The following is a 27,983-nucleotide window of genomic DNA, read 5'->3' on the forward strand; positions in this document are numbered from 1 at the left end:
CCCTCCCCTTGAGAAGAATGAGAGGGGATCTGATAGAAACATATAAAATTATGAAGGGAATAGATAAGATTGAAGCAGGGAGGTTGTTTCCACTGGCGGGTGAAACTAGAACGAGGCGACATAGCCTCAAAATCAGGGGGAGCAGCTTTAGGACAACCGAAGGCTCGTGAATCTGTGGAATTCCCTGCCCAGTGAAGCGGTTGAGGCTACCTCATTGAATGTTTTTAAGGCAAAGATAGATAGATTTTTGAACTGTCAAGGAATTAAGGGTTGTGATGAGCGGGTGGGTAAGTGGAGCTAAGTCCACAAAAAGATCAGCCATGATCTCATTGAATGGCAGAGCAGGCTCGAGGGACCAGATGGCCGACTCCTGCTCCTAGTTCTTATGTTCTCACACCCGCCTGTTCTGGGGAGCTGTATTTCCTGTGGCAAGTTTTTTTTCCACTGCAAAGATGTAGAAAGTGATAATATTTGTATAAATAACATGATATTTCAATACACCTGGTTCCGTTGAAACAGTTACATCAATACGCAAGTTATCGCCACTGAGTTTATAAACTGTATGCGCATGTTAATGGTGAAAATGCTTAATAAGCACTCGCTATCTCACACATCCTTCCACCCTCCCCAGCACTGCTGTCTCCTGGGAGAGGCACACAAAAGGAGGGGAAATATAATAATAGCCAATTCCAGGAAAGCTCGAAAAAATTGTTTTTTTTAACTCCAGGCAATAATAATAATAATCGCTTATTGTCACAAGTAGGCTTCAATGAAGTTACTGTGAAAAGCCCCTAGTCGCCACACTTTGGACAGCACGGTAGCATAGTGGATAGCACAATTGCTTCACAGCTCCAGGGTCCCAGGTTCAATTCCCGGCTTAGGTCACTGTCTGTGCGGAGTCTGCATGCTCTCCCCGTGTCTGCGTGGGTTTCCTCCGGGTGCTCCGGTTTCCTCCCACAGTCCAAAGATGTGGGTGGATTGGCCATGCTAAGTTGCCCTTAGTGTCCAAAATTGCCCTTAGTGTTGGGTGGGGTTACTGGGTTATGGGGATAGGGTGGAGGCGTGGGCCTGGGTAGGGTGCTCTTTCCAAGGGCCGGTGCAGACTCAATGGGCCGAATGGCCTCCTTCTGCACTGTAAATTCTATGATTCTATGATTCTGGCGTCTGTTCAGGGAGGCCGGTATGGGAATTGAACCCGCGCTGCTGGCCTTGTTCTGCATTACAAGCCAGCTGTTTAGCCCACTGTGCTAAACCCGCCCCTGACGCGCGAGCTGTGAGATCTCAATCCTGCCACCATCACCACAGCCAACCAACAACTCATTCTCCACAACTGGATATGTCCTTTTCTCTCAGGCGGTTCCCACTTTCCCTCGTAAAAGACCACAGCAACTCCACGTTCTCAGCAGTTCCTGGCGTGGGCCGATGGCGTCTGGAAAATAAAATACTACCTGACAGCCTACTTAATTCCTTCCCCATGGCTCTTTTCGGGATTCCCTCTAATCCCTCCATTCTTCGCAATCTCAAACAATCCTCCTGTATCCAAGCCCTTCAATAATTAAAAGGCTTTCAGTTACATCCCTTCAAAGCCTATATTTCTCCAAAGGACCGAGCATCTCTCATGAGTAAGAGCTGTAAAATACGTTATCCTGCTCCCCACAGCTACATATTTGTTGGTCAGAACATTGAATACAGCAGCTGGGACATCTTGCTGAAGTTGTACAAGACATTAGTAAGGTCACCCTTGGAATACTGTGTTCAGTTCAGGTCACCCTATTATAGAAAGGATACTATTAAACTAGAAAGAGTGCAGAAAAGATTTACTAGGATGCTACCGGGACTTGATGGTTTGAGTTATAAGGAGAGGCTGGATAGACTGGGATTCTTTTTCCCTGGAGCGTAGGGGTGATCTTATGGCAGACCATAAAATAATGAGGGGCATAGATGAGGTAGATAGTCAACCTTTTCCCAAAGGTAGGGGAGTCTAAAACGAGAGGGCATAGGTTGAAGGTGAGAGGGGAGAGATACAAAAGGACCCAGAGGGTGGTGAGTGACTGGAACGAGCTGCCAGTGGCAATAACAGAGGCAAGTACAATTTTGTCTTTTAAAAAGCATTTAGACATTTATATGGGAAATGTAGGTAATGAGGGATATGGTCCAAATGCGGGCAATTGGGACTAACTTCGTAAAACGGGGCAGCATGGACAAAGAACAAAAGAACAAAGAACAAAGAAAAGTACAGCACAGGAACAGGCCCTTCGGCCCTCCAAGCCCGTGCCGACCATGCTGCCCGTCTAAACTAAAATCGTCTACACTTCCTGGGTCCGTATCCCTCTATTCCCATCCTATTCATGTATTTGTCAAGATGCCCCTTAAATGTCACTATCATCCCTGCTTCCACCACCTCCTCCAGCAGCAAGTTCCAGGCACCCACTACCCTCTGTGTAAAAAACTTGCCTCGTACATCTACTCTAAACCTTGCCCCTCGCACCTTAAACCTATGCCCCGAGTAATTGACCCCTCTACCCTGGGAAAAAGCCTCCGACTATCCACTCTGTCTATACCCCTCATAATTTTGTAGATCTCTATCAGGTCGCCCCTCAACCTCCGTTGTTCCAGTGAGAACAAACCGAGTTTATTAAACCGCTCCTCATAGCTAATGCCCTCCCTACCAGGCAACATCCTGGTAAATCTCTTCTGCACCCTCTCTAAAGCGTCCACATCCTTCTGGGAGTGTGGCAACCAGAATTGAACACTATATTCCAAGTGTGGCCTAACTAAGGTTCTATACAGCTGCAACATGACTTGCCAATTCTTATACTCAAAGTTGGACCGAAGGGCCTGTTTTCAGGCTGCAAACCTCTATGACTCTATTTTTCATTCTGTGCAGGTACTACAAATGGGCAAAGTAAATCAACCAAAATTTTATGCACCCAAGTACAGTATAGTTGGGGTGGCACAGTGGCACAGTGGTTAGCACCACTGCCTCACAACTCCAGGGTCCCCAATTCTGGCCTCGGGAGACTGTCGGTGTGGTGTTTGCACTTTCTTCCCATGTCTGCGTGGGTTTCCTCCGGGTGCTCTGGTTTCATCCCGCAGTCCAAAGATGTGCAGTTTGGTGGGTTGGTCATGATAAATTGCCCCTTGGTGAACAAAAGGTGAGCTGTAGTTACTGGGTAATGAAAAGTAAAGTACAGTTAATTTTACACTCATTAGTCCTTGCAGTATATTCTAAAACCCTATGAGATCGATCTAGACAGCATGCCATTGTATAAAATGGGAGATAGTGACCTGGATTTTCACTAAGACGGACTGACTTGTGAGCCTTTAAAATGGCAGCCTTGACACAATTCTAGTATCCCGACCCCATTCCCCGGGCGTTTCCAATTTTCAACAGGGTCTTTCAAGGGTGCGGGCTCGCTCAGGTTGTGATCTCGCACTCTGCACCCCCCCTGGCTGGGTGTAGATGGCGTGCCGGCGGTGGGTGAGGGAGGTTGATGGTGTGGGTTGTGGGTATTGGAGGATGGCACGGGAGCAGGGCCCGAGGACCATCGGAAATTCATCACCCTCAGAGGTGGCAGGGAACCGAGCCAGAAGTGTGAGGCTGCCTTGTAGGGCAACGTACCCAGTGAGTGACCCATCACTGCTCAGCATCTCCATCACCAGCCCCCTACCCCACCCCCCAAAGAACATATGGGCCCATGAGATGGAATGGCCGTCACCCAGGCGGACAGTAGAATGTGATCCTGAAGGCAGGAGTCAGACGTTAGAAAACATTGAAGAGCACCAGAGCTCATCTCACAGCGAGTCGTCATCATCCTCCGCCCCATGGGCAAGACCCACTGATACTGCCTGTCCAGGACCAAATCCCTGCAGTGGTGCTTGTAGGACCCTCGGGGGTGGGGGGGGGGGGGGCTGGGGTGGTGGGATGAAGTGAAGGTAGGAGGGACAGGGGGGGATGTGAGTGGCTATGGGAAGGGGCACCACTTTGAAGGTGGAGAGAGGGGGAGGTGGGGAGAGTATGGAGTGGTGGGATAGGGTGGCAAATCTGGAGGTGATGAGGTTGTCCCGTGTACGGAGATCCTGGAGCACATGTTGGGCATCCTGCTGTGCCAACCCGGCCTTGCGTTCGTCCTCCCTCTTCAGCATATTCCCCCTCTGCTGCATGACGTTGTACAGGACGCAGCAGGCCAGCACGATGTTAGAGCTCTCCTGGGGCTATAATGAATAGCCCCACTGGAGCAGTCCAGGTATTGGAAGTGCATCATTAGGACACGATACACCACTCAATGACGCTCCTGGTTGCTGCACGGATCCGGGTTCAATTCTGGCTTCGGGTGACTGTCAGTGTGGTGTTTGTACATTCTCCCCCTGTCTGCGTGGGTTTCCTCCGAGCCATCCAACAGGTTGAAAGGTTACCTCCCTGTATTCTGTTAAGTTCTCAAACAGTGGAATCTTCCATATTTAGTGTTTTTGTCTAATCAGCAACAATTACTTAACCTTGCCAAGTAACAACTTCCCGTGAGTTTCCCTTATCTTGTATCTACAATGAGCCTCCCACCTCATCTTTACAGACAGATTGGTATTTCAAACACATTACTTTTTTATTTTAGCTTCTCCAATTGTTATCTATTAACAACAGCAAACACAAGCGCTTGTATTTACCAGTATAGCACCCACAACTTAACGAAACAGTCCCAACCAGTTCAGTTATGACACTGTGAGATTCAACCACATGTGACAATGTTCGGACAAGCGGACGAATATCGAAGAGCAAGGTTTTAAGGAGCATTATAAAGAAGGAAAGTGAGGTCGAGAGTCAGAGAGGGTTAAGAAAGGGGATTATGGGGCCCAAACAGTTGTAAGCATAGCCTCCAATTCAGGCGTGGAAGATACCTCGGAGGGCTGTGAGGCTGGAGGAGATTACAGAGATTATGGGCGCGGTCCTCCGATATTGAGGCCAAGTGTTCACGCCGTCGCGTTTCACAATGGTGCGAACAGGGCCCGGGCAAGACCTATTCTGGCCCCCACATAGGCCCGGGGGGCGAGAAGCCGGCCCGCCGATCGGTGGGCCCCGATTGTGGGCCAGTCCCCTTCGGAGGCCCCCCCCGGTGAAGGAGCCACCCTGCCGCCCCCCCCTTACAGGCCGCCCCCCCCCCGAGCGTTCCCTCAGAGTTCCCGTCGGCAGCGACCAGGGGTGAACGGCAGCGGCGGGACTTTGTCGCATCAGGACGGCCGCTCGGTCCATACGGGCCAGAGAATCGGCGGCCCCGCCGATTTCAGCGGCCCACGGCCGGCACCATGCCAAACACGCCGGCGCAAATGCCGCTGATTCTCCGCACCTCGGAGAATCACGCGCCGGCATTGGGGCGTCGTGGCAAGGGCAGCGATTCTCCAGCCCGGCGCGGGCTCTGAGAATCGCCCCCAGGGAGGCTCAAGGCCAGAGAGCGATTGGAAAGCAAGGATAAGAATCTCAGAATGAAGGAATCGCTTGCTGGACAGCCAATGTAGGTGAACGAGGACAGGGATGATAATAATAATCTTTATTGTCACAAGTAGGCTTACATTAACACTACAATGAAGTTACTGTGAAAAGCCCCTAGTCGCCACACTTCGGCGCCTGTCCGGGTACACAGAGGGAGAATACAGAATGTCCAATTCACCGAACAAGCACGTCTTTCGGGACTTGTGGAAGGAAACCCGAGCACCCGGAGGAAACCCACGCAGACACGGGGAGAACGTGCAGACTCCACACAGACAGTGACCTAAGCCAGAAATCAGAGCTTTACTCCAAAAGACAGACATTGCTCTCTCCCCACCAGGGAATCAGAAAATAATTATTTTTTTATTTCATTTAGAGGATCTGGATGTTGTTGACAAGGCCAGCATTTATTGCTTTGACAATGAGCCATCCAGACTTGAAGCATTAGCTCCGTTCTCTCTCCACAGATGTTGTCAGGCTAGTTGAGATTGTCAAGCATTTTCTGTTTTTGTTTACTGCTTATCGCTAATAGCCCTTGCGAAGGGGGTGAATCACCTTTGTGAGTACAACTGAATGGCCTATCAGGCTATTTCAGCAAAGAGTCAACCTCATTGCTGTGGGCTTGGAGTTACGCATAGGCCAGACTGGGTAAAGTTGGCAAATTTCCTTCCCTAAAGGACATTAGTCAACCAGATGGGTTTTAACAACATTCCACTAGTTTCTCGGTCACCGTTGCTGAGACTAATATTATATTTCATTAAGTAAATTTAAAGTATACCAATTACGGTGGTGGGATTTGAATCATGTCTTTGGATCAGTAGGTCACTAACATAGCCTCTATGCTACTGTGCCTGAAGAAGCAAGTCTTTGAACTTGGAGCCCTTTGTTTAGGAATCTATTACTGGAACTATCGAGCTGTCTGATTTTAATTCATTCCCTTCAGATCTAGAACAAGCATTTTCGCTTGGCTTTTATTCAGTGAGAATTTATACAGTAACTTTTTTTTCAAAAGTTTCTTTCCCACATGCCTCCGTTGCTTTTCGGATTATATTTCTATATCATTCATCTCTACTTTGAGGTTCTGGCCAAACATACCGTGGCAGTAAAAACTGGTGGCACATTAACACTTGACAGATGGTCTTTATGAGCAAGTGAAATCACAGTGTTGGCGTGCAAGAAATATTTTGGTCTCAAACAAGCCGTACCTGGGACATGCAGACTTGATCTGACACCCAGGAGCGAGTGGGCAAAACACAAAGACATTAGAGGCAATTCAAAGAGTGGTTGGAGGGATATTTAACAATGACAGATGGTGGAACTGAAGCACTGTAACATGAGTGAAATGTAGATAGGTTGCAAAGACTGAGTAAATCTATGGGATATAAAATTTCCTGAAGGAACCAGTAAAAATGAATAGGACTGGGAAGTTTATCGGATCCAACAGCAGAAGACTAAAAAGCTCATAAGGGAGAAAATGAATTTTGAGAGAAAACCTGCATAAAAACAAACAGTAAAAACAAACAGTAAGGGTTGCTATCGATATATTAATTGGAAGTGGGCGGTTAAGGTAAATGTGGGATGTCTACCGAATGAGGCTGGTGAATTTCTAACAAAGAAATGGCAGATATGCTAAATACATTTTTTGCGACTGTCTTCAACATGGAAGACATTGCAAACATCCCTAAGACATCAGATGGGCTGATTTCAAATAACACGGGGAGAACTTTCAAAACTCCCAATCACAAGGGATAGAGTATTAGAGAAACTCAAGGGGCTAAAGGTCGACAAGTCACCAGGACCCGACGAACTAATGGAAATGGCTGCAGAGGTAGTGGACCCGTTGCTGGAAGTTTTTCGTAACCTGCTAAATTCCGGGAGGGAAACAGAAGATTGGAAAACAGCTAATGTGACTCCCTTGTTCAAAACAGGAGAAATAGAGAAGGCAGGAAACTATAGCTCAGCTAGTTTAACATCTATTATTGGCATTCTGCTGCAGTCAATAATCGAAGAGGAAATAGCTAATCATTTAGGAAAGCTGAATACAATCAAATCTAGTCAACATGGTTTTATGAAAGATAAATCATGTTTGACAAATTTGCTTGAATTCTTTGAGGATGTAAGAGGGAGAGTAGATAGAGGGGAACCTGTAGATGTAGTGTATTTAGATTTCCAGAAAACATTTGGCAAGGTGCTGCATAAGAGGCTGGTGCATAAAGTAAATGCCCATGGAATTGGACAAAGTGTCAAAGCATGAATTGAAAACTGGCTGTCACATGGAATTGGACAAAGTGTCATAGCATGAATTGAAAACTGGCTGTCACATGGAAAAAAGAGAGTTGGAATAAATGGGTCCTTTTCAGAGTAGAAAAATGTATCTTTACAAATGGAGCGATACTGCAGGTGAGTGAAGTACAGGGGGATTTACGTGTTCTCATGCATAAATCACAAAAAGCTAGCAGGCAGGTCCAACAAGTAATTAAGAGGGCAAACAACATTTTGGTCTTTATTTCAAACGGGTTGGACTTTAAAAATAGGGAGGTTTTGTTGCAAATGATCAAGGCATTGGTGAGGCCTCACCTGGAATATTGCGTACAGTCTTGGTCCCTTTATCTAAAAAAGGATATAGTAACATTGGAGACAGTCCAAAGGAAATTGTTACGACCCCCTGGGCTAGTGCATGGTCAATTCCAGCCCCACTTGACATTGATTCGCAACACAATTGAAATTACCAAATAATTCTGAGAAGAACACCCAAAGTCTTTGACCCTTAGCTGTTGAATAATTACAGTCACCAGGTTTGTAAACTTAAACTCAACTAAGATTATTAATGACAAGAACTATAATTAAATATGCTGCAAATACAGATGGCTATTATTTAAATTCTAACCTCCGCCCCCCCTCCTTTAACTCACCTCCACCCTCTACACACAGACACACACACACACACACACACACGCGCACACACACACAACAGACAAACAAACACAGAGGGGAAAGGAAGAGTGTAAAAATAATGATGTAAATAAAAGGATAAGAGTCTTTGTTTCAATGGTTGTCTTCTCGCACACCTTCCTTCAGTCTAGGATTTCAGTTTCAGGTATCTGCTTGCAGTCTGTAATGGTTTTCACTGTAGATTCATCCAGGTTTTCTGTAGGTTCAGAAATACAGCAGCTATGCAGCTTTTCTGGCGAAAGAGAGAGACACTCACTGCGTTTTCTCTGCGAGTTCAGGATCCAATTGTCCTTTCCTCGGTTCACTGAAAACTACCCCACTAGGGTAGAACTCCATCACCATCTGTTGCCAGGCAGAATACGGCCTTTTGACAATTCATTGGCCACCAGCCAACCAGTCGAACTAAATTCCTCCGATCTCTCTCGGGTGCCAGAAAGTCTGAGCTCTGCTGTTCAAAAGCGAGCACAATATACTATTTTATAACTTTGAGTTCCTCACTTCCTCTGCTCGACTTAAAGGTGTATGCCCATTAAACATCCATGGGTCAAAAATGATATTGGTAAAATAAAATAAATGGGGAATAAGGAAATCAACAGGAAGGGCCCTGACAAGATTGACCAGGCTAATTGCTGGGATGAGGGGTTGTCCTATCAAGAAAGACTAAATAGTCTGGGGCTGTATTCCTTGCAGTTTAGAAGAGTGAGGGGTGACCTTAGTCAAACATATAAGATCCTGAGGGGCCTGACAGAGTAGATGGTGAAATGTTTCCATCAGTGGAAATGTCTGAAACCAGGGGACTTAGCTCCAAGATAAAGGGTCATTTGAACTGAGATGCGTAGACATGTCTTCTCGCAAAGAGTGTGAATCTTTTGAATTCTCAGCCCCGGAGTGGGGTGTAAGCTGGATCATAAGAAGTTTTTGAAGTGGAGGTGATAAATATTTGACAGATCGAGAAATAGAGAGCTTGTGGGGAAATAGCACAGGAAAGGAGTTGAGGTTTGCATAGCTCAGCCAGCATTGTGTTAAATGGTGGGGCAGGTTTGAAGGGCCTGGTGGCCTACTCTCTTGGGTTCTTGTGTGTTCAAAGATGCCAGTCCCTCCAGTATGGCCTCTCTCACTATGCTCATTATATTTAACATTTCCCAATCCTGCTCTTTAACTGGAGGGGCTGCTTTGTCCCTCTCCTTTGTAAAGACAGAGACAAAGTACTCATTAAGAGCCCTGTCCACATCTTCTGTCTCCACCCAGAAGTTAACTTGTATCCCTGGTAGGCCCTTTCCTAAGTTATCCTCTTGCTCTTAATGTATTGAAAAAACATCCTTGTGTTTTCATTTATTATACCTGCCAATATTTTTTCCTATCATCTCTTTGCTTTCCTAATTTCCTTTACTTACATCACCCCCTGTACTTTCTATATTCCTCAGGGCTTTCTACAATATTAAGTTTTTTGAGACTGTCACAAGCTTTATCTTTCTGCTTTGTCTTACTCTGTGTGTTCCTGGATAACCAGGGGGCTCTCGAGTTGGCTGAGCTGCCCTTTTTGTCAGTGGGGACAGGTCGACACTGTGCCTATAGAATCTTGCTTTTGAATGCATCCCACTGGCCTGTCACTGATTTCCCTTCAATTAGCTGTAACCAGTCCATCTTCGCGAGATCACCTCTCAGCCCCGTAAAATTTGTATTTCCCCAAGTTAGGACTTTTACTCCTATCCTATATTTATTGTTTTCGATAATATTGCTAAATCTAACTTTCTTTGTGGTCACTATCTCCAAAATGGTCATCCGGAGACACAAATCTAGAATTGCGCCCCCCTCGCATTGGGCGTGTCTCGTGATGGCTAAAAGGTTTCTCTTGAATGCAGTTCAAGAATTTTGTGCCCCCGTGTCCGTTACACCATTGTATCCCAAATTATATGAGGGTAGTTGAAGTCCCCAATTATTACTGCCCTCTTGTTTTTGCACTCAGAAATCTGCCTACATATTTGCTCTTCTATATGTATCTCACTATTTGGGGGTCTATCGTACATTCCGAGAAGTGTGATTGCCCCATTTTTAATGCTGAGCTCAAGCCATGAAGCCTCTTTTGATAACTCATTTATTATATCATCCCTCCTTCACTGCTGTAATTGATTCTTTAACCAATAATGCTACACCCCTACCATTTAGCGCCCCTCTATCCTGCCTGAAAACACTGGGCGGGATTCTCCGAGCCCCCAGCTGTTTAGCCCACTGTGCTAAACCAGCCCATGTAAGATCAATGCAAGAAAATTGTTTTCGGAAGAGCAATGATATCAAGCTGCCATGTAGCAAACTGTGCCCTCAGCTCAGCGACTTTGTTTGTGATGCTCGTTGCTCATAAATACCCTTCAACATTGCCAAATTCCTGTTCTGCTTTGCTTCTTTAGATTTTCAGAGTCACTCGCTCATTTTCAATCTCCCACTCCCTGTTCTCAATTTATCCTTCGTGAATCTGCCCCCAGGTACCCATCCCCCCGCCAACCTAGTCTAACCCCCTCCTAACAACACTACCATATCTCCCTGGAAAGACATTTGTCCCAGTCCTGTTCAGTGGCAGAATAGATGGAAAATATTTCTCTTCTCCACCTGCAGGCTGTGGTTATTTGAGGAAAGCTGCTTTCATTTCCAAATGATCCTCATGAAGAGTGCAATGTGTTTGCTGCAACAAGGTTATGTCACTCTGATAAGTTTGATCATTTCACCATTATGCTGCATACATGTAATAATAGGGCGGGATTCTACGCGAACCGGCGGGGTGGGCCACTCCAGCGCCGAGGAGTGGCGTAAACCACTCCAGCGTCAAACCGTCCCGAAGGTGCAGAGGAATCCTCCGCACCTTCACGGGCTAGGCCGGCGCCAGAGTGTTTGGTGCCACGCCAATCGGCGCCGAAGGGCCTCCGCCGGCCGGCGCGAGTCGGCACAGGCGCAAGAGCGCCAGCGTTTGCTGGCGTCAACCCAGCGCATGCGCAGGGGGATGCTTATCCTCACCAGCCATGGCGGAGGTTGACAGCAGCCGTTGCGGAGGGAGAGAGTGCCCCCCCCGGCACAGGCTCGCCCGCGGATTGGTGGGCTCCGATCGCGGGCCAGGCCACCGTGGGGACACACCCACGACCCCCCCAAGGACTCTGCAGGCCGCCCGTGGAGCCAGTTCCCGCCGGTAAGGACCTGTTGTGATTTACGCCGGTGGGACCGGCCGAAAACAGGCAGCCATCACGGGCCGGAGAATCGGCGGGTGGGGGGGCGGGCGATGCCAACGGCCTCCAACCGGCGCGGCGCGATTCCTGCCCCCGCCAAAACCCCGCCGCCTGTGAATTCGGCAGCAGGCGGGATTCACACCGACCCCCGACGATTACCCAACCCGACAGGGGATCGGAGAATCCCACCCATAATCTTTATCAGTGTCACAAATAGGCAAAGAAGTGATTGTGAAAATCCCCCAGTTGCCACACTCCTCGCCTGATTGGGTACACGGAGGGAGAATTCAGAATGTCCAATTCACCTAACAATAATGCTCCACCCCCACCATTTAGCCTCCCCCGCTCCCAGCCTCCCCCGCCCTGCCTGATCACGGAGGAAACCAGAACAACTGGAGGAAACCTACACAGACACGGGGAGAATGTGCAGATTCCACACAGGCAGTGGCCCAAGCCGGGAACCGAACCCGGGACCCTGGCGCTGTGAGGCAGCAGTGCTAACCACTGTGCCACTGTGCGGCCCATTTATTCCTAAATGTTTGGGATACATGTTAAAAATTATTTTCCCGTGGTAAACAATCCTTTCAGTGACAGTTCGCTCCTCTCGAAAAGCCGGCGCTAAAGGCAGAGATATGTATTGTTAATAACGTGGATACGTATTAAGATCCTCTTAAAAATCTATCAATCGAACCTTAAAAAGTTTAAAACATCAGCAGCATAAATAGCACACATTAGTCAATATTGATATGATGGTTTGAATTATGTCACTGGGTGGCACGCAGTAATGATCTTCATTCCTTGTCATACATATTGATGAGCTCGTCGTGCTCTGTAATGTCTTGCATTGATTTTCCTTTCATTATTCAGTAACATGCTAATGTTCTTTATTCACTGTGTTGAATGGAACCTTTTGCAACAGCGTGTCATGTTTTGATATGTTGTAACCCACTGTGGTGAAGAATAATCAGGTCGGCAGAGTGAGAAGTACATAAGCGGTAGATTTGTGCATGTATTTATTTTTCAGGAATAGTATCTATCAGTGTTGCTTCCTTGAGCTGACCCAGAAGCAACATGGTGCGGAAAATAAGGCCAATGCGACGGAGATCAACAATGAGGTCAGCAGCAATTCATGTTGCTTAGCTCACTGCTATTTACATTCCACAACATAATTACAAATATCCGTGGGCAAAGGGAGGATAGTTCCTGAACATAGGTTAGCTTCCACTGAAAGAGAAAGAAACCTGACATTTATATAATGTTTCACAAAGCCTCAGGACATCGCAAAGTTCTTTGCAAAAAACGGAGGATTTTTTGAAGTGTTGCAACGTGGGCAAACTGGACGCCTATTTCTGTTCAGCAAGGTCCCACAAAACAACAGTGAGATTGTTGTGTTGATTAGAGTGTGATTTGTTTTACAGGACATTGGGGATAACTCTCCTGCTGCTCTTCAAAAGAATGTCATGGGATAATTTGCAACCTTCTGAAGGAGCCTGTATTTTCTGTAGGAAGGGGTCCCTACATTCTAATATTAAACAAGATGTGAATTTACATGCCATCTTGCCATGTCTCCAAGAAATCGCTCCAGACAGTCCAAATAACCTGGATAACAGCAAGATTCCACAAAATGCTCCCCTTCTGCTCCCTCTACACATCCAGCAATGCCAAGAGTTAAGCTTCCTGAACAGATAATGATATAATAATCTTTATTGTCACAAGTGGGCTTATATTAACACTGCTATGAAGTTACTGTGAAAATCCCCTCGTCGCCACATTCCGGCACCTGTTCGGGTACACAGAGAGAGAATTCAGAATGTCCAATTCACCCAACAAGCACATCTTTCAGGACTTGTGGGAGGAAACCGGAGCACCCGGAGGAAACCCACGCAGACACGAGGAGAGCGTGCAGACTCCGCACAGACAGTGACCCAAGACGGGAATCGAACCTGGGACCCTGGCGCTGTGGAGCAACAGTGCTAATCACTGTGCTACAATGCTGTGGGCTTCAGGTCAATGACTTGCCTGAAAGTTGCCAGGTGTCTCCGCACTGAACTGAATTGTCCAGCCAGCCTATGAACTGCAACACCAGCTTTGAAAAGGAAAGCTCGGGCGGCATGGTGGCGCAGTAGTTAGCACTGCTGCCTCACGGTGCCAAGGATCAGGGTTCGATCCCAGCCCCAGGTCACTGTCCGTGTGGAGTTTGCACATTCTCCCCATGTCTGTGTGCTTCTCACCCCCATACTCAAAGATGTGGAGCATAGATGGATTGGCCACGCTAAAAATTGGCCCTCAATAGAAAAGGAAACCTCTGAGCCAAACTGCCACTGCCAAACAGTTCTAGATTATTTGGTGACCAAATATGAGTGAGCGCTATCTCTTGAAACTAGTTGAAAAATACATTTAAGAAACATATTTAAGCCTTCAGCTCCTGAGAGTGCCCATGAAACAATGACAGGCACCAATTATTGATATGCAAATTTCACACTTGCAGATGTCTTAAGTGGAATCACAAATTAATATTTTTTACTAAGTTGAGGTTGTCCAAAACCTCTGGAAAATTATCTTAATCTGTATAACTAAATATTTAATATTGAACATCTACTTAAATTCTGAGTATAGACAGATTTTTGAATCCAGATTTAATTAAAAAGTTTAATTAAAAATGAAGTATGGTTTTCATAACTTATTGTCAAGAACTCTAAGGTTTATGGAACAATAACTTCAAAGAGATGTTCAGATTTGAAGGATTGAAGATATTTTTAATACTTCAGACATTAAAAAAACAAAATATAATTCTCCACAAAATTCCAAATGTTATTTAGAATGTGATGGTGATTTATGTTGAGGTTGTTGATACCCAATAGCAACCAACATATCTGGAAATATAGAGGCAAAATAATGAGCATCCGCCATTTTCTTTTTAATTAATCCATGGGATGTAGGTATCGCTAGCTAGGCCAGCATTTATTGCCCCTCCCTAATTGCCCTTGAGACGGTGGTGGTGAACTGCCTTCTTGAACCGCTGCAGTCCATGTGGTGTAGGTACATCCACAGCGCTGTTAGGGAGGGAGTTCCACAATTTTGATCCAGGGACAGTGAAGGAACAGTGGTATAGTTCCACGTCAGGATGTTGCATGGCTTTGTGGGGAATTTGGAGGTTCCCATGCGTCCTTTTTAAAACAAACAGTGAATATCTTAGCAACCAGTAAATCAAATACACCCCCCAAAGAATACAACACTAAGTAACCTGTATGCTGTCCTTTTACACCCAAAAGACCTTCAAACAGGAGCACATAAGGTTTACATTTAATACTGAGACCTTTTTACAATTCTGAGTTCACCAAATGATCCACAGATAGTCTTTGGATGGCAGAGATCACAGCAGTGCAGCTCACTGAAAAACACAGACACACCCAAAGTTTTTCCTCAAACTGAAACTAAAAAGCAGAAGTAGAACCCAGCTCCACCCACACTCTGACATCACTCCAGTGGCTCCATTTCTTAAAGGTACATTTCTTAAACACCCATTTCTTAAAGGGTACTCTCACATGACAGTTAACAAACTCCAAAGTGTATTATGGAGTCCACCTGACCCACAACATTTTGTTGAATTTGGCTAGGATGAGCACAAGAGCCTTCCCTTCAGGTGTTTTCAAAATCGTTCTCAGATACTTTTAATCAAAAAACAAGCTTTAGTCTAAGAATTTAGTTGACATTTGTATAAACACACACACAGTAAGAACTTTTATCAATTATAAACATAAATACCCCACACAGCTACTGTAATCTATGTATAACCCTTAATGAATTCCCCCTTAACTGTTCCAATTCAATAACAAAATCCAAGTAATGCTAGAAACCCCTTTTCAAAGGTGTGGCCCAACACATGGCATTTTGTGAATAAGACTGTGGTTATTGATGCTCTGTTCCCCTTTTTCAAACAGCAGATTTGAATTCCTTTCAGAAAACAATTATCTCTTTTAAGTTACCAAGCAGTATGGAAACAGCTTTCCAAATGAAGATAGAGAGGCTTGCAACTTCTGTTTTCTGTCTGAGTCCACTGCAGCCCAATGTGAAAGCAATCCCCCTCCAAAAAAAAAAATCCCAGGGCCACAGCCCAGCTCCACCCACACAATGACATCACTGTCATCAGACAAAAACCTTTCTTAAAGGGACACTCACATGACAGTTGTGACTCTGGGTCAAGTGGGGCTGGTGTGTTGTGGGAGACACCGCATTTCTACACTTGGCAACTCAGGAGGCCATTGAGTGAATTTCCAAATGAGATATCCAATATAAACCTTTCCCACATATGAAAGCAGTAGTAATAAGATGAATCTCTATTATTAACCTGTAAATTCTCGGAATCACGCTCGGATCTGAATTAAAGGTACTTGGTGTATTATTATAGGGGCAGATGGTGGATAATGGTAATGGTAATGTCAGTAGACCAGAGGCCTAGGCTGGGGACATGGGCTCAAATGCCACCATGGCATCTGATGGGATTTAAAATTCATCTAATAAAATATGGAATTGAAAGCTAGTCCAGAGGTGACCATGAAATGATCACTGATTGTTGGAAAAAAGCCACTTGGCTTACTAATGTCCTTTAGGGAAGAAAAACAAGTCTGTCCTACATGTGAACCAAGACCCAATATGACTGCCCTCTGAAATGGCTGAGCAGACCATTCAGTTCAAAGGCAATGAGGTGTGGGCAATGCACGTACCCTGTGAAAGAATAAAGAAACATTATAAAGAAACATATCTCGTGCCGGCCTCCCCGAATAGGTGTTGGAATGTGGCGACTGGGGGCTTTTCACGGTAACTTCATTGAAGCCTACTTGTGACAATAAGCGATAATAATAATAATAATTATTAAATGGAACGACGAAAGGTCATTGACCCAAAACGTTAATTCCGTTTCTCTCCGCAGATGCTGCCTGACCTGTTGAGTATTTCCACCGTTTGATTTAGTTTTTGGACCAGGGTTCCTACGATGGTCAGAAGGAGCCAAAGAAGCGGCTTTTGCCAAACACCTCCGCCCCTCCACCGGAATCGTCTCCGGCAGTCGAATCTCCCACGGGTGGGAACCGCCACGCAGGGGCCGGAGCATCCTGGCCCTCGTGTGCGGTCAACGATTTCCAGACGCGTCATCAGAAGTGCCGGGTACCGTGGAGAAATCAGGTGACAGGGAGTAAAACTGCCGTGCTCATGGAGTTCATAGAATCATAGAATTTACAGTGCAGAAGGAGGCCATTCGGCCCATCGGGTCTGAACCAGCCCTTACAAACAGCACCCTACTGAAGCCCACGTATCTACCCTATCCCCGTAACCCAGTAACCCCCACTTAACATTTCCTGGCCACTAAGGGGCAATTTAGCATGGTCAATCCACCTAACCCGCACATCTTTGGACTGTGGGACGAAACCGGAGCATCCGGAGTGTTATAACCTGCCTACTTACCATTGGCTGGGGACTAATGACAATCCCACAATCCTGTGGGAGTATGAGATTCCCCAATGAGGGGGGCGGAGAAACCATTAGTAAACTCCTAGTATAAATAAAGCTGGCCAGTTCAGGAACCAGCAGGAAGGAGTGTGCAGCAAGGGAAGTTGCTGCTGCTGTTATATATATATGTTATTGTAAATAAATGTTATTACTTTGTATCCTTAAAACTCGTGCTGGATTCTTCGTGGCCCTCACAAACCGGAGGAAACCCACGCAGACACGGGGAGAACGTGCAGACTCTGCACAGACAGTGACCCAAGCCGGGAATCGAACCTGGGACCCTGGAGCTGTGAAGCAATTGTGCTAACCACTATGCTGCTGTGCTGCCCGCGAGTTCTGCTGACTCTCTTCATCATGTTGCCAGAGCCAATACTGAAGAGCAGCGAGAAATGAGAAACCAGCTGGGGTTGGTTAGGGGCAATTAGATATCCTTTTGATTTATTTTGAAGGTTGGATAAATAACCCATCCTATTTTCTTCCTTAAAAAATGGAACACTTGCATTTATATAGCAATTTCAGTGATCGCAGGACCTCTCAAAGCGCTTTACAACCAATTAAGACATTTAGAAACCTCACTTTGTACCTTCAGAAATGGCTAATAGGATTAACTGTCAACTGTAACGGGATTATAAACATGCCACAATATTTTCATTGGGAATGTCAGCAAAAACCAAACCCATTAAGGCTCCACCAGAGAGCAATCCGTTCGTCCAACTCCCCCTCTCTTTCTGCATATTCCTGCAAGGTTTTCTCCTTCAAGTAGTTATCCAATTCCCTGCTGAGAGCTACTATTAAATCTGTATTCACCGCACTATTAGACAATGCATTTCCAAAGTGTCCGTTCTACGAAAGGTTTTTACTCATGTTGCCTGCAGTCCCTTCGTGAATCACTTAAAACATAAGTCCTCCGTTTATCAAACTTTCAGCCACTGGAAATAATTCTGTTTTCAGTTATATTAATTAAACAACAGCCAGCTTGAAATTCAGACTTAGGTCGCCCCTTTTCCAGGTACAATTCTCAGATCAGGTTGGCATTATGTAAGTAATCTAGCAGAGTAACGTATAATGAATGGCTGTTTGAGAGGAAAAAGTTGCTGCGTCTTCTGAAAAGCCGCATGGTGAAATTTTATCTCTTCAAACACATTTATTGCCAGCGTCTCAACTGTAGTACTCACACTTCCAGAATGTCTGGAAAAGTCATAGATGCTGAATGGAGCTGAGTGAAAAGGTCTGGGCTCCATGTTCTGCGCTCAATCATAGATACATTCTTACATGTAACATTGTGATACAGCATTGAGTTCAGGGGTGTAATATGCCTTGAAGGGATAACAGCATGATGTCATGAGAAGGAAATTGTGTCAGGCGATCCAGTCTTTGTTTCACTTCTGCCTTTGAGCAGAGCACAGACACACAGCTCTGATGTTGATTGACCTTCAAGCTTTCTACCTAGTGTAAATATTCCCAGGTGCCTAGTTTAAATAAATGAAGCCACACCGTGCTTACCCCATCCCTTATGAGTGGTTGGTGTTTTTATATCATTACAACAACATGACAGTGTAACTTTATTGTTACACATTGGCAAATTGCCTAAGTTGTTACTTATATTTATGGCAAATATATATTGTGACCATTCTAAAGTCCAAATGGGTTATGGTAATGATTGTGCAATTCAGCTAGAATCAAATTGTTATGTCGCAGATCAGGGGGGAAAAGTAAAACATAGAATGATTTGTTTTGGTATTTTGGGGAACAAACAAAGTTACTCGCTGCATTCAAAAATATTTTACAAATGTAATAACTTCGCCAAGGTCATATTCTATCAATAACTTCCTTCATTAAAGTAACCAAAATGGCCACTACCACTGCGTACAGCACTTGTGTGCCAGACCCACGGTGATGCCAGTCCAGGTTGTAACTGTGGGTTGTAAACTCCCAGCATACACCTCTTATTGGGCGGAGCCTCCACCCATTCAATCAGGGAATTTGTCAGGGAATCAGGATCTACTGCCGATCCCCTTTGTCCTTCGTGGCCATCGTCACATCCTCCCCCTCCCCCCCTTCAGTCCATTTTCCCATCAGTACTCCCGCAGTGAGGAGGTCTCTTCCAACTGTTTGCAATTGGGCCGCGGTCCGATGAGGATGGAACGGGATCGGGAGGTGTGAACCGGACTGGTGATCTTCGCTTCCGGAGGGAGCGCTGAGGAGTTACCGATGCCGATCCTTCCTTGGGGTCTGCTACCGATGGAATGCCTGATTCCTCTGCTTCCATCCCAGAATCTGAGTCCTCATCATCAAGGGAGATGGGCACAGGGTTCTCTATGGGCGGTTGCCCAGCACTGGCGGCAACTACTTCTGTGGCCAGTGGTAAGGGTGGTCCAGGTGTTTCCTCAGGAAATTTCCTTTGAAGTATATGACTTCTGAGGGTTAAGAGTCAACCACGTTGCTCTGGGTCTAGAGCTGCATGTAGGCCAGATGGCAAATTTCCTTCCTAAACGGCATTCGTGAGCCAGATTAATTCTTACAACAATCAATGATAGTTTCTTGGTCACCATTACTGAGACTAGCTTTCAATGCCAGATTTATTAAGGTGTATTTAAATTCTGTCAGCTTCCATGGTGGGATTTTGAACTCATCTCCCGTCCCCCCCGCCACCCCCCCTCCGCCCCCCCCTCAACCCCCCCGCCACCCCCACCAGTAGCCTGAGCCTCCAGATTACAAGTCGCATAACATTATCACTACACCACCATTTCCTCCTAATCGCCCCCATCTGCCATTGTGGAGAGGTGAGCAGAAGTGAAAAGAAGAGGGCTCAGAGTAAATGGAGACCAGAGAATCAGAACAGCCGATTCCCAGCCCACACTCTTTGTCTGCAGCAAGTGTGGCAGAGATTTCCATGCCAGAGTTGGGCACCTGAGCCACACCAGGTGATGCTTAACACAGAGCTTGTAATGTTCTTGTCGGATGGCCTGATTTATATTACAAGAACACTTGTAGCTAAAACTATAAACAGGTTATTAACATTAACTGTGGGTCAACTATATACAAAACAACAGATGAATAACAGTATGAATATGCACAAGCAACCTCTCTCCCAGCTCCCTAGCCAGTCTGAGCTCACCTGACTCTAACATTCTCTTATATACTAATGGAACTCCTAGTGGTCAGTCGGTGAATTACAACAAAACATGATATCACTACGGAGCTGACCTCCGCGACACAAACCATCACCTTGCACAATGGAAGGCTGCTAGCATAGGCAATAATTATTCAGCAAATGTGACAGTGTTGGTGCAAAACTTCTGCCCTTGAACATGTTTTCCCAAATTCAGTAGGGACACTGAATGCAGGTCAGCATGGATGTCTGAGAATTGATTTCCCTGCCGTGAACTGTGATATTTCCCAATGATATCTGTAACCGTCACGAGACCCAGGGGGATGACCCAATTGATCTCCCCATGAGGCTTATGGAATACGAGCTGCCCCGCTGAGGGGTGGAGGGCTAGCAACTGGGGCTTGTGAATTAGGTACTTAAAAACCGGCCACGAATGGGACCGGCATGATCGGTCATCCCAGCTGCAACTTATGTGCTATATGCCGTGTTGCGGCCTTTACTTTTGTTGGCCTAAATAAACCTTCGTTGTTTAACCCTCTCGGAACTCCTGAAGATATTATAATATCGTAGAGGCAGAAAGGCCAAAAATTAATTTTTGTTCTTGCAATGTTCAGCAGATAACAAAATGCCAAAATTTGGCCAAATGTTGAAATCCAATTCAACAATGTTTACAGAACCAGCCAGGTCCTTTTAGAAATCCCTACTTCCGAACCCGAACTGTTGTTCCTAACATATCATTTTCTTGTTGTCAGTCGGTAGAGTTAATCAAATTAATGATTCACCAGTCAACTGCTAATGTCCTTAAATATTCTCAAATATTCTTTGTTATTTTCTCAAAGCAATGATTTAAATAAATGACGGTGACACACTTTTGTAGATCAATAGGATTTGAAATGAAGCGAGGATTTATCAAGCCGCACAATACAGGCTCTGCTGTGTTCATTATTGCATTTTGTACTTTCTGTTCCATTAATCTAGAACAGTGTATTCTCCAGTTACCTTTACATCGCCATGTTGAAGCATATCTATCAAGAACATCCATTCAGTCAACAAAAAAGTACTTCAAACGACATTGGTTCATTTATTAACTTCCGTTACCTCAAAAGTCAAGAGAGAAATCAGAACCTTGCCCAGGTTGAGATGACTAGTGGACAATGACAATGTACCATGCCTGGAAGACCTGGAACTTCTTACGACCCATATTTCTCCACCCCTCACCTCCAGCAAATTGTCACCCCTCTCTACAATCTCCATAAATCCAAGCCCAATGTCCCCTGATGTTAATTCACCTTAACTTTGTTCCTAACTTCATATCCCAGGGTCCGCTCCTCCAACACCTGAACAGCTGGCACACTAGTTGAGAAAGCAGGGGTCTGGTTTAGCACAGGGCTAAATCGCTGGCTTTGAAAGCAGACCAAGGCAGGCCAGCAGCATGGTCCATTTCCCGTACCAGCCTCCCCGAACAGGCGCCGGAATGTGGCGACTAGGGGCTTTTCACAGTAACTTCATTTGAAGCCTACTTGTGACAATAAGCGATTTTCTTTTTTTTTTTCACAAGAGAGATAGCGCAAATAAGGGATGAGAACGGTTGGCTTGTCAGAGCGCCAAATAAGATCAACAAGACCTTTGCAACTTTCAACCCGGAGGGGGCCTCAAAGATGAAGCTGTTCCTCGACGGACTGAACATACGAGCGATGGGGGAAGGAAAGAAACAGGGACTGGAAGCGCCGCCGAGACTGGGGACAGTCATGGAGTGCATTAACGCCTTCCAGTCAGGGAAGGCAGCGGGACCGGACAGGTTCCCCGGGGACATTTATAAGAAATACGTGGCAGCACCGGCCCCATGGCCGCGGGAAGTGTTCAATGACTCGCTGTCAAAGGGGGTTCCGCCCCCCATGCTGGCACAGGCATTGATATCACTCATCCCCAGCAAAGGCAATGACCCGATGGAGTGCGGGTCGTACAGACTCATCTCCTCCTGAACACTGAAACCAATGTTGTGCCGAATACTCTGGCGAAGCGACTGGACATCTGCTTACCAGAGGTAATCGTGGAGGTTCAGATCGGGTCTGTCACGGGCAGACAGCTAACGGCAAACATCAGACTCCTGCTGAACGTGATTATGACCCCACCCGGGGAGGAGACAGAAGAAGTGCTCATCTCCCTGGACGCTGAAAAGGCCTACAACAAGGTCAAATGGGGGTACTGGAGCGGTTTGGGTTTGGGCCAGGGTTCACCTCGTGGGGAAACTGCGAACAGCGCTGTCATGGCGAGCATACGGACAAACGCCACCGGCTCTGAATATTTCTAGAGGCACAAGCAAGGATGCCCATTGTCCCTGCTGTTATTTGCCCTGGCAATCAGGCCACTGGCTGTCGCTCTCTGATCTGAAAAAGGGTGCAGAGGTATCCAGAGGGGAGACAGAGAGCTCAGAATCTCACTCTATGTGGATGACCTGCTCCTCTACGTCGCCCCCCCCCCCCCCCCACAACCCCAGCCAGCATGGGAAAAATGATGGAACTCCCAAGGGAGGTTGCAGCCTGCTCGGAGTACAAACTAAACCTGAGCAAGAGCAAAATCGTCACTGTGAATCCCCAGGGTGAGAACTAGAGCTGCAGACGCCGCCGTTCAAACTAAGTTCCGATAGCTGGGGATCCAGATAGCCCACGACTGGACACGGCTCCGTAAGTGGAACCTGTCCAGCATGGTGGAGGAGGTAAAGAGAGGCCTACGGAGGTGGGACTCACTCCCGCACTCCCAGGCGAGGAGAGTGCAGACAATAAAAATGAACGTGCTGCCAAGGTTCCTCTTTCTATTCATATCCCTCCGATCTTCATCCCGAAAACCTTCTTCACCAGCGTCGATAAGTTAATCATGGCGTTTGTGTGGGTGGGACAAAAACCCAGAAACCCAAAATCATCTTACAAGAAGGCGGAGCATGGCAGGCCTGGCGCTGTCGAACCTCCTACTCTATCGCCAGGCAGCAAATAAAGAAAGGGTGAAGGGGTGCCTGGGAGAGCCGGAGGCGGAATGGGTGCAGATGGAAGAGACCTCCTGTATTGCGACAACCCTCCGAGCACTGACACGTCCCCACTCCCATTCCCCCCCAGCCAAATACCCGAGGTGCCCGGTGGTAGTGGCCACGGCTCAGGAACCAGCTCAGGCACAATTTCAAACTTGGTGACATGCCTGCTGCTGCCCCCATCAGCAAAAAACATAAATTCAGCCCAGCAAAAATAGACGCCACCTTCAAAACGTGGAGACAGGACGAAGGGGTACTGACTGTAAGGGACCTGTATAGATGGTAGAATAGCGACCTGAGGGAGACTAACAGAGAAACCCCAGGTCCCGAAAGGGAATGAGATCCGATACCTACAACTGTGGCACTTCCTCCGCAAGGAGATCACAACGTACCCCCAGTTATCCAGACACACCCTATCGGACAGACTGCTAGCGGCTGGCGAACTAGGGGACAGTAGGTGCACCAACACGTACTGACAAATGTTAAATGAGAGATGGAAAAGGTGGGAGGAAGAGCTGGATATAGAGATAGGGGGAGGACTCTGGATCGAAGCACCACACAGGGTGAACTCCACCCCCTCATGGGCAGGGTTAAGCCTAACACAGCTAAAGGTGTTGCAGAGGGCGCACCTGACCACGACACGCATAAGTTGGTCGGTGCCAGGGAGATCCGGCCAACCGCACCCACATGTTCTGTCCTGCCCAGGCTTGTCGGGTACTTGACCTTTTCCGAGGCCATGTCCAGGGTTGTGGGGTGTGAGAGTAGAGCCATGCCCTTTAATGGGGGTAGCAGGGGGAGAAAAAGGCAGCATCCAAAATATAGGGGAAGTATACACCACAGCAGGGGGTGCGGGAGCCCACAAGCAGTGCTATAGATGCATGCCCCACCAAAAGAAGGGCAAGTTCCCCAGACAAGGCCCCACCACCCTCGGTGGGACACGCCCAAGCGTGTTGGGACTCTCCGTGTCATTGTCCCCCCCACAGGGGACAACAGAGTGGCATCTCTACACAGAACATAGAGCTACTGCCGGATACAATCCACCAACATAGACCAGACCGGTAAAATATACAGCACAGGTACAGCTTAACTGCACAGTCGTTAAGGGGGAGTCGGAAGAAGAAAAATATTTATCAGTGTTACCATGGTTATTTCTGTGTTATGTTTCAGGTACTTTGATCATACTCCTGGTGTAGTTTGTTTCTATTTTATGATAAGCTTATCACAAGGTTGTATTTGGGTTATACTGCCAATATGCTTCGTTACTCGCTTCTTTCCTCTTCTCTGTTACAAATATAAATGAAAATCTCCAATAAAAACACTTTGAAAAAGAAAGCGAGCAATAAAATTCTAGTTTTTAAAAGTTTCAAGGGGCATGGGAGAGGAGTGGGGAAATGGCACTGAGTTCGGTCAGCCATGATCTAGTTGAATGATGGAACAGGCTTGAGGGGCAGAATGGCCTACTCTGGCTCCCTGTGTCCCTTTGATTCGGTAGCAGACATCTAAAAATGAATTGTTCAGTCATGAGACACAATATTTCCTGTCGTCAAGGGAGAGACTGGCAACTTGAAAAGGAAATCACAGGCGGGATTCTCTGATCCTGAGGCTAAGTGTTGACGCCGTTGTAAACGCCGTCGCGTTTTACGAAGGCGTCAACAGGCCCCCAGGAGCAGCTATTCCGAGCCCGACAGGAGGCCAGCACGCCACTGGAGCGACCCACGCCGCTCCAGCTGCCGATACCGGCCTCAAATGGGCGCCGCGGGTCTGCGCATGCGCGCTGCGACCGGCGCAGTTGCGCGCATGCGCGGTGGCTTCCTTGTACGCGCCGGCCCCGGCACAACATGGCGTAGGGCTACAGGGACCGGTGCCATGCCGACCGCGCCGGCACCAATGGCGGCGATTCTCCACTCACCAGGGAATCGGCGGACCGGCGTCAGGGCGGCATCTCGCGATTCGCGCCCGGACCGCTGATTCTCTGGCCTGGCCTGAGACCATCCCATCCCACATATTCTTGTAATGGCTGACCAGTGAAGTGAAGGTGAATTCCCCCCAAATCAATCCAACTATAGCAGTTAAAAAAATTGATCAGATTTTATTCTTTATCCTGGGTTACTTTCTAATGTTTATATTAAGCATTGAGGTCTGCAGAATCTAATGATCAAACGCAATACGGTTCAAATCTATACTTATTGATGTGCTTTGCACCTTCTGGTGCCTGTTTTGTATTGGGTTCATCTTGTGCACAATCTTCTTTTCCCCATGTACTGTTCTCTACTGTACAGTACAATGTACCATCCTGCTGATTGGCAAATATCATTTATACGGTCTGTAAACAAATCAACTCAGTTGGTCAGTACATTGCACAAAGCGGAACTCAGAGCAGAGTGCTTGCCAGGCTTTGTCACCAATCTTTGCTTCAAGAAAGAGAGAGAAGGAGAGGAAAGAGATAGATAGAAAGATAGATAGATAGAGAGAGAGCGAGAGAGGAAGCAACTCAGACCAGTTGCAGTGACACCCATGGGCAAATAACCTTCTCACAATGTCTCGGCTTGCACTTAAAATGCATTTCGTCACCACCGAACATCACAAAAAGGCAAGAGAGTGAACAAGGTACTTTAGAAATGTGGCCACTGTTGTACTGTACGACCATAAACATGGCCATAGATAAAGGACATGCTTAGAAAGATGCTATTTTTAATCTCCAATTTTTTAATCGCTCCCCCATGTAGATTTTTCAGAGAGACTGCGAAGGTAAGATAACAATAAGGGAGAGAAAAACATTTCAATATGAATGGTGGGGATCGAGTAAGCATTGGTTAGTCAGTTAGGTCTCTGGTGGAAAGGTTTTGGGGCCATAGTGTTTTAGATTTGTAAGATAATACAATCACCTGAAATAGGAGGCCATTCTGCCCATTGTGTTTGTTCCAACATTCAATAAGATCATGGTTAATCTAATTGTGGCCTTAACTCTACCTTCCTACAAAGATCTGTCCATCTCAGACTTGAATATATTTATTGGCTGAGTCTCCACTGCTTCCTGTGGAAGACACTGCCAAAAACGATCAACTCTGTGAGAGAGAAAATTCCTCCTCATCTCCGTCTTGTGTTATTACTTGGAGTAATATAGGGCAGCACGGTAGCACAAGTGGATAGCACTGTGGCATCACAGCACCAAGGTCCCAGGTTCGATTCCCCACTGGGTCACTGTCTGCGGAGTCTGCACGTTCTCCCCGTGTGTGCGTGGGTTTCCTCCGGGTGCTCTAGTTTCCTCCCACAGTCCAAAGATGTGCTGGTTAGGTGGATTGGCCATGTTAAATTGCCCTTAGTGACCAAAAAGGTTAGGAGGGGTTATTGGGTTACTGGGATAGGGTGGTAGTGAGGACGTAAGTGGGTCGGTGCAGACTTGATGGGCTGAGTGGCCTCCTTCTGCACTGTTATGTTCTATGTTACTCATTTATTTATGCCGAGTTGAACTTAACTTTGATGTTGATGAATATTCAAAGTCGTCCAGTGATAACAAATAATTTATTGAGTAACTAATCAATTTCCGTGTGAGTTTGATTCATCAATACTTTTACTAGCAGTCAAATTAAACAGATAAAATTAGATTAACTATGATTATTATACTTTACACTCTGAGCTTACTACACTTCTGTTCTCTAGCCACAACACACCCGAAGAGAGCGGGAAAACAGACCAAGATTGTTTTTATACTCCCTGTTAGTGTTGCCCTCTAGTGACCATCTGACTGTACTGACTACACATTAACCTTTCATGGATTTACATATATAGAGATCACGACACATCTCACCTTTCATTTTGAAACTGTGCCCCCCTAATATTAGATTCCTCACAAGGAGAAACATCCTCTCAACCATCGATCTTGCCAAGTCCCCTCAGGGTCTTATATGTTTCAACGAGATTACCTCTCACTCTTCTGAAGTCCAATGAGTACTGGCCTAACCAGCTCCAACTTTCCTCAGAAGACAATCATTTCACCCCAGAATCAGCGTAGTGTTAAAAAATGTGTTCTTGGCACGTGGCCGTCGCTGGGCTGGGCCAGCATTTGTTGCCCATCCCTAATTGCCATTGAGTTGAGTGGCTTGCTAGCCCATTTCGGTGAGGGGGTAATTAATCGCTGTGTGGGTCTGGAGTCACATGTAGGCCAGGCCAGGTAAGGACGGCAGATTTCCTTCCCTAAATAGCATTAGTGAACCAGATGAGTTTTTACGTCAATTGTTTCATAGTCATCATTAACTTTTAATTCCAGATTTTTGATGAATTCTAATTTCACCATCTGCCATGGAATTCGAACCCTTGGATCTCTGGGTTACTAGTCCAGCCCACTGTGCCACCACTTCATTGAGCTGCCGCCAATGCAAATGCATCCTTCCTTAATTAAGGGGATCAAAACTGTACACAGTACAGTACTCCAGGTGCGGTCAATGCCTGTACAGCTGTCGCAAGACTTCTCGACGTTTGTACTCTGTTCTCCTTGCAATATTTAATGTGGCCTGTGGGGGTGAGCGTGAGGCCCCAAAGCCACATGTCATCAATGGCACTTGTAGAAATCCAACAAAAAGTGGTTTCTCAGAACATGGAATGTTAAAACAAATCTCAACACTAAACATAAAACATTATTATTATGGGAGGCAGAAATAGCATGGGTTAGCACAGGTGGCACTTGGTAGGTTTGTGGAGGGG

Source organism: Scyliorhinus torazame, chromosome 13 (genome assembly GCF_047496885.1).
Source record: "Scyliorhinus torazame isolate Kashiwa2021f chromosome 13, sScyTor2.1, whole genome shotgun sequence".
Lineage (NCBI taxonomy): Eukaryota > Metazoa > Chordata > Chondrichthyes > Carcharhiniformes > Scyliorhinidae > Scyliorhinus > Scyliorhinus torazame.